We start from the raw sequence: 6,968 nt of genomic DNA on the forward strand, positions 1-6,968 counted from the left end.
AATGCCATCGCAAAAAAATCCCAACCGCTTTCTTTCAAAATCTCTGTTCCCCTGGAGAATCTCGGAGAAACTCTGAAACCAGCAACTTGTTTATAAGGCATTCACGGAAGGCTTGTCTTAATTTAAGGTTGTTAAGAGTAGATTACAAACCAGGCAAAATGAGTAACAACATATCACTGGGCGCAGACGATATTCACACAAGACTTTTACGGAATGTTGAAAATGAATCATCTGAGCTTAGCATGTAACCTTTAGCCGAACATTGCTGCAATTATCAAAGGACTGGAAGGTAACTCATAAGAAATCAGTTTTTAAACATAAATCCAGCGGCAATTCAAGAAACCACAGAGCTAACGTCCATACTGGTCACCTTGGCTGAAGCTCTAGTAAAGAACAAAATTAGCAACTACATAAATAAAAGTAACACATTAAGAAAAAGTAAACATGACTTTTGTAAAAGGAATCTGAGCCTCCTAAATCTGCTGGAATTCTTTGAAGGACTCAAAAGCATGTAAATAACAGAGATCCAGCTGAGAAATTTTCCCCGTATTTCTACCTCACACCAATCTTCCAGAAACCTCAGACACTGACGGTCTCATCAAAGGCTCTTAAATAAACTAAACAGCCGGGGACTACAGGTAAGGACCCCCCAGAGTTAAATAATAGTTTAATATCGGAAAAAGAAGATAAGACTAAAGGATGAGTTTTCACTTTGGAAGATGCGCATCAGTGGAGTCCCATGGGGATGAAGGTGTTCAGAAGTGAGCTGGAAATTAGGTGGAATAGTGAAGATTTCTGATAAAAACTAAATTAATTAGGATAATATTTACTACAAAATCTTACAGATCTCATGACGCTGAGCAGCCTCACGATAAAGTGGAAGATAAATTTCAGCCCCGACAGCTATAGTCTGGCTATCCACGAAAAGCAACACTAACTTTACACGCAGAGCGACAGGCTCTGAACTAGTTTGCACAATTTCAGAAATGCATCTTGACAGGATAATCGCTGGTTACAGGAATGTATCTCCTCATTGCTCAATAGCAGCTAAAAAAAAAGAAAAACAAAAGTCCAGAATTCTTAAGAGAAGAAAGTCGGACTTTGCCACTGTATGAATTCATGGTGCGTCTGCTTCTCGAATACCAAGTGCGGTTCTGGTAGCCTCACCTCAAAAAAAAAAAAAAAAAAAAAAAAAGACACTCTAACAGTTAAAAGAAAAGATACACGGCAGAATGACAAACATGGTAAGGAGTACAAAACTGCTTCCATCTGAAAAACAAAGTTAGCGGGCAGAAGTTGAATAGGAAGCGATCACTTGCCGTTTGTCTTCCCCAACTGTACTGAGCAGGCCAGCTGCCAGAAAGGGGAGACGGACATCGTACAAGAGCTCTGTCGCGTGCCTTTTTGTTCAGCTGCCAAAGCCTTCATATTCTGTCAGACAAGAATTTCAAGGGATGTGTGAGAATCGCGACGGCTAGCTTTCATACGCAATGCCAGCATTTTTTTCAGGAAAAAACATAAGGGGAAAAAGGAGGAACAAAAAGACTGCTGTACTTGCAGTACTTTCTGCATCCATTACTTCTAAATCATAATTCATTACAGTCTCCACTTCCTTTCCCATCTGCCCTCCCCACGCTACGATTTCAGAATTAAAATAAATAAAAAAGCACTTAGGCGGCATTTACTAACATCTGACTACGGCAATCCAGCCATGTTGCTTGCCAGCCTCTAGGGTGGTGCATTTTTACAACAGCCCCTCTCACCTTTTTACATCTCTCTCATTTTTCAAACTGCTTTGAGCATTGTGGGTTCGGGTTGTTAACTCAGCTCCCTCACGGACAGCACTGCTTTTCATTCGGTTGGGCAGGGGCTGGTACCAATTGGTCCCATACCTGGTAACAGCCTTAAGCTACTGGCGAGCTATTAATAATACGCAAGCAATCATTTTAATTGCAACCGGGCGCCTAGAATGTAGGAGCTGGACGAAGAGTTCCTTCCATCTAAGATATTATTGTCCCATTGTGCATTTTGGAGTTTAGCTCTCATTAAAAGTAATAGAGGGAAATAGTCTGTGGCAAACTGAACGTGTTTGTTTTCACAGTTCACCTCCTGCTCCTCTACGCTAAAACACACTCTCACTCGGTGACAAGACCACAGCTGTTGCCATCTTTTACTTACCTGCTGAGTGCAATATTTAGCTTGAGGGACGCTGAAGTTTTCTGTTTGTTAGTTATCAGGTCAATAACTCTCACCTTATCACTTCAGTTTCCATTCTGTTGATAAAACCTGTCAGCCTTCCTTGAGTGGTTCCTGGCCCTCAGAAGAAATCACATTAAATTGGCACAACCAAGTAAATCTGTAAGGGATGTGCTCCTGACTTACCGAAGGGAAGGGGGGAGGGCTTGAGTCTCTCTCCCTGTTCCTCCTTGCATGGCTCCAATGTCCAAGGGCCTAGAGCTGTGCTGAAATCCTCCCTACGGATTCAGCAGTTCAAGTCAGCTCAGGTCTTTGAATATGGCCCAGAGGAGATGTCTGTGGAGCCGAAATTGATATGTTTAAGTGCAAGAGACAATAATCAGTTCTTCAAGTATAAGCTAAAAATACCCAGAAGAAAGTGGAATTCATAATGGAGATTTTAAAGATCTGTGACATACCAGAGCCTGCACAAGGCTTTTAATGAGAGAGAAGCCAATTTAATTGGTCAGTGCCAGCAGATGCTTTGCTGGGTGAGTGGGCTCCAACGTCTCACATTCCCGCTTAATGCCAGGAGCGTCACCGCTGAGCTTGACATGGCTGCCACAAAGCCATGTCAGAGGAGCGCATCGTCAGCGGCGGGAAGAACCTTCATAATCAGCGTCCCCGCGTTGTCAGATCACAGAGCCCAGCCACGAGGAGAAGGCACTAAAAAGAGGAGGCAAAACTGTCAAAGGAGCATTTCTAAAGGTAATTGCATGACTGACCGTCTCCGGTTGTCATTTGCTTAACTGTTACACCAGGCACGAAGCTGCAACAGCCCGTTCAGTTTTAAAGTCCGTTAACGCCGCGTTAACGGGGAGTTGCCGAGTACCAGGGTTAAAATCTGCAGGCCTCCCCTGTGAAAACACTTCTGGAGTCTATGTCACCGTTCATAGGAAACCCAGAAATAACTTCCGCGGACCATTCAATTATAGGCAATCACCACACAGCGCTCCTTCTACTTGTGGCATGGCTCATCAATCAGGTTTTCTGTCATCATGTCTCTTCTCATAGCAGTCACCAGAAGGCTCTGAGCTCCCTCCGAATTCATGTGACATTTACTGTCAGGGGCTGTCAACACCAGGAGATTCTCCCAGGGCCTCCGAGTTCATCACAAAGCAACGAGATATATCCCCAAAAACGCGCTCCCAGTTCCAGCTCTGGATTACAATGACAGACTGAGGGGCTTTGCAGCAGTCAGGGAAGAGCGAAACGGCAGCATGAGCTACAGCTTATGCCCAAACACCTTCCCTTTCTTATTTTTCTTGTTAGAAAAATACAACCGCGTTAAGAGAAGTTTTTAGGCCTGTGATTAATTAAGGCTTCCTCAAAAATGCCCCTTACAAATTTACTAAGAGAAAGATGAGATTGTTTACTTTGAAATTTAGCCTTCCCATCTCCAGCATTGATCCTGCATTCAATGTCTGTTTAACAATACAGCGACCTAGTGGAAAAAATTTATAAAACTTAATAAATTGCAGCTGGCAGTATTGACAGAGTGTGTATATGCACATTTGTTTGTGTATGAACATATTATAAGAAATCTAATAAAGTAAACCAAACACCTTTTCTTTGTCTCTGAGCTGTGAAACTGGATCATCTGTAATTACAGCGTTTCAAGTATACTTGGTCAAAGTCACACGGTGGGATTTTTTAGCCATAAATTTCTGGCTTTAGGAAAAAAAAACCGCCCTGTTGTGTACCAAAGCTTACATGTTTCACTAAGTTACTCTGCTCAAGATGTAGAAAAATGCAGATGGAAATCTAACTTATCAGAAGACAACTATGAGACAAGAGGAAACGGCTCCAGCACCCAGGGAATATAGTTCCAGTGGCAAATGTGCCCCAAAGAAATAATCAAGAACTCGGAGATACGCTGATTTTTGTCTGGACTTTAACGGGGGACTGGCATTAATGAGTGCTTAAACCAGTGAATGGAAGAGTGCTTTCAATTACAAGATTTTTTAAAGATTTCAGAAGGTATATAACCTCCAAAAACGTCAATGTTTGTTTTCAACTTGCTTTCTACAACCAGTCTGATTTCCTCTTTCCACCAAAATAGATATATTTCCTAAGGAACACAGTATTTATTTCCCTAAGGAACAAAGTATTTATTTTCCTAAAATTATTGTGTGATAACAGAGTTTTCTCAGCTGCTTCTTGTATGCTCTGTGTGCTGGCCCACTGATCACCGTCATCTTTTTTCATTTTCCATCCCATTCGTAGTTCATTTACCCGATCCATTCCTCACCAGTTTGGTAAGATGACAGTATGGGATACCATGTTAAAAGCCTTGCTAAAGTCCAGGTAAACAACACCCGCTGCTCTCCCCTTGTTCTCTGAGCCAGTCCCATGGCAGAAGGCAATCAGGTTGGTCAGGCATGATTGCCCGTGTCCCGTCCACGCTGGCTGTTCCCAACCACCTTCTCGTCCTCCACGTGGTTAAAACAAAGTTTCCGGGAGAAGGTGTGCCATCGCCTCCCAGAGACCCAGGCTAAATAGAGTGTTTTAGAGTTGCCCAACCCTTCTTCTTACCCTTCTTGAACGTGTGTGATGTTTGCCCTTTTTCAGTCATCAGAATCCTCTCTGCATTACTGTGACCTTTCAAAGTGGCCCTGCAACAACGGTCACTTCCCTCAGCACCCTTGGGTGCATGGAACAAAATCCCACCACCAACAGTCAGAAAAGCTGGAGGAAGACACCCTGCACTTGCAGCAATTCCTCATGGCTTATCGCCTCTTCCTTCTCAACGTCCTTTCCGCTCTCAGACTGCAAGCTGCAAGGACGCGAACTAGCTGAGCTGGGAAGACACAAGAAGCAGAACACACTGTCCTCCCGCCTGCATAGCTCGAGTCACTTCTCTCTGCGACATTTACTCCTTCAGCCGCGTTACTCCATGCCAGCCCACATCTCCGATCTTCGCTATCTCAGCTTTGTTCTTGCTTCAGACGGTCCCCTTCCTCGTCTCTCAGATCCCCCTCCTGTCTCATCTTCATTTTCCTTCTCTAGAGGAAAAGACACAAACACACAGCAATGGCACAACGGACATTGTTCAGCTCCTGTGGTATCCCCACGATATGAATCAAATGAATTTAGCTCTGCTGTTGACTTGCCAGTTGCAGAAAAGACAGAGAGTCTCGCACACCAAATGGCTGGGGACTTGAAAGGAAACTAGGACTAACGGCATTAAAAATAGAGCGATTACCCAATGAGATCTTGGGTGAACCAATACCAACAAATGCAGTTTAAGTTTTTTGAGCATTAATTACTGATATCAACTTGATGAGCGAGAAAATTAAGGCAAGATTATAGAGTGGAGATGCTGATCTTTCTATTTTCCATGTAATTTTCATCCCAAAACAAACTGTAGTAGCTGAGGAAACACCAGTCTACTAACACGAGACAATTACAGACACATTTACTAAAACAGACAACTAAATGGCTTCGTAATTAAGGTATTAAGCCAAATCTGGGGTGAAAAGGATAAAGGATTTGTGTCCCAGATGACACTACAAAAAAATAAAAGCTATGGAAAACCAGAAAAAATTCGGTAGTTTAAAGCAAGCGTTTAAGCTGATGAAAGAGAGCGATTACATATCTCCTGGAAAGCCACACTTGGAGCTAAACTTGCCGCCAGCCAAGCATAAAACACGGATAATACTGAACAAGAACTACGAGTTCATAACAGGAATTACCAGCAAACAGAAAACCATATTCTGGAAAAGGAGACAAACTGTCAGAATGACCAAGAATTTCTGTGTCTATGGAACGAAGAAATAAACACCAAAGTACGCTGTTCAGCTGGAACGAGAACAGGGCAGCAATACTCATACTTCTGAAGGAAGTCACTAGGGTAAGAAGAATATAAAGCATATCTTTTTCTCACACTGGCATGCCACGCTTTCGGTTGGGAACTCTGCCATCTCCTGTTGCAACACGGTTGAAACAAACACACAGGCGTACAGCAGACACAAGCCAAGGCAGGGCCTCTGCGAGCACCATCAATCACACCACCGCGCTGACTCCCGACAAGGCGCGGATGCAGGTTCACACACAACCCAAACTGTAACCGCATCTTAACGCGTTTCTTACACATTTCCATTCACAAATGTTTCGCATATATACCCATTTCCCAAGTATAATTAATCCCATCACTGGTTACAGGAAGATGAACCGGCTGAGTTTGCGATCACACCTGAAATTACTTTTTTTTGTTGTAAGTAAAGTACTTTGCAGTACTATGCAAATAGCGGTATGCTATTTTTTCCTGTCTAACCCATTGCAGGGCACTCAAATGTCCACCCGCACTGCTGTTGCAGGTCATTCCGACTCAGGAAAAGGCACCATTTATTAGGTTTATTAGGTAATCGCAAGCTCGGGTACATTTCAGCACTTCCCACCACTAATTTGGTCCCTACGCTGTAAGCCCTCATCCCCAGGGCTCATCTCTGGGCTCAGGGACCCTCACAAAATCCCCAGACAAGCAGCACAACCGCCTACCCCCACCTGCTTGTGCTTTCCCGGGGGGATTCATCCCCCCCGAGTTGCAGGGCATCGCCACGGACCCTCCCCGGGACACCCAGACCTACAGGGGACCCCCCTCCGGGCCTTCAGGGAAGCCCCTCGGCACCCGCTGGGCCCACAGGGGACCCTGACCCACAAGGGGACCCCGGGGCCTGGTGGGGCCCCCTCAGCCCCACAGCCCGGCCCTTCCCGCGCTCCGCCGGGCGCCG

The sequence above is a fragment of the Larus michahellis genome, chromosome 11 (genome assembly GCF_964199755.1).
Source record: "Larus michahellis chromosome 11, bLarMic1.1, whole genome shotgun sequence".
Taxonomy (NCBI): Eukaryota; Metazoa; Chordata; class Aves; order Charadriiformes; family Laridae; genus Larus; species Larus michahellis.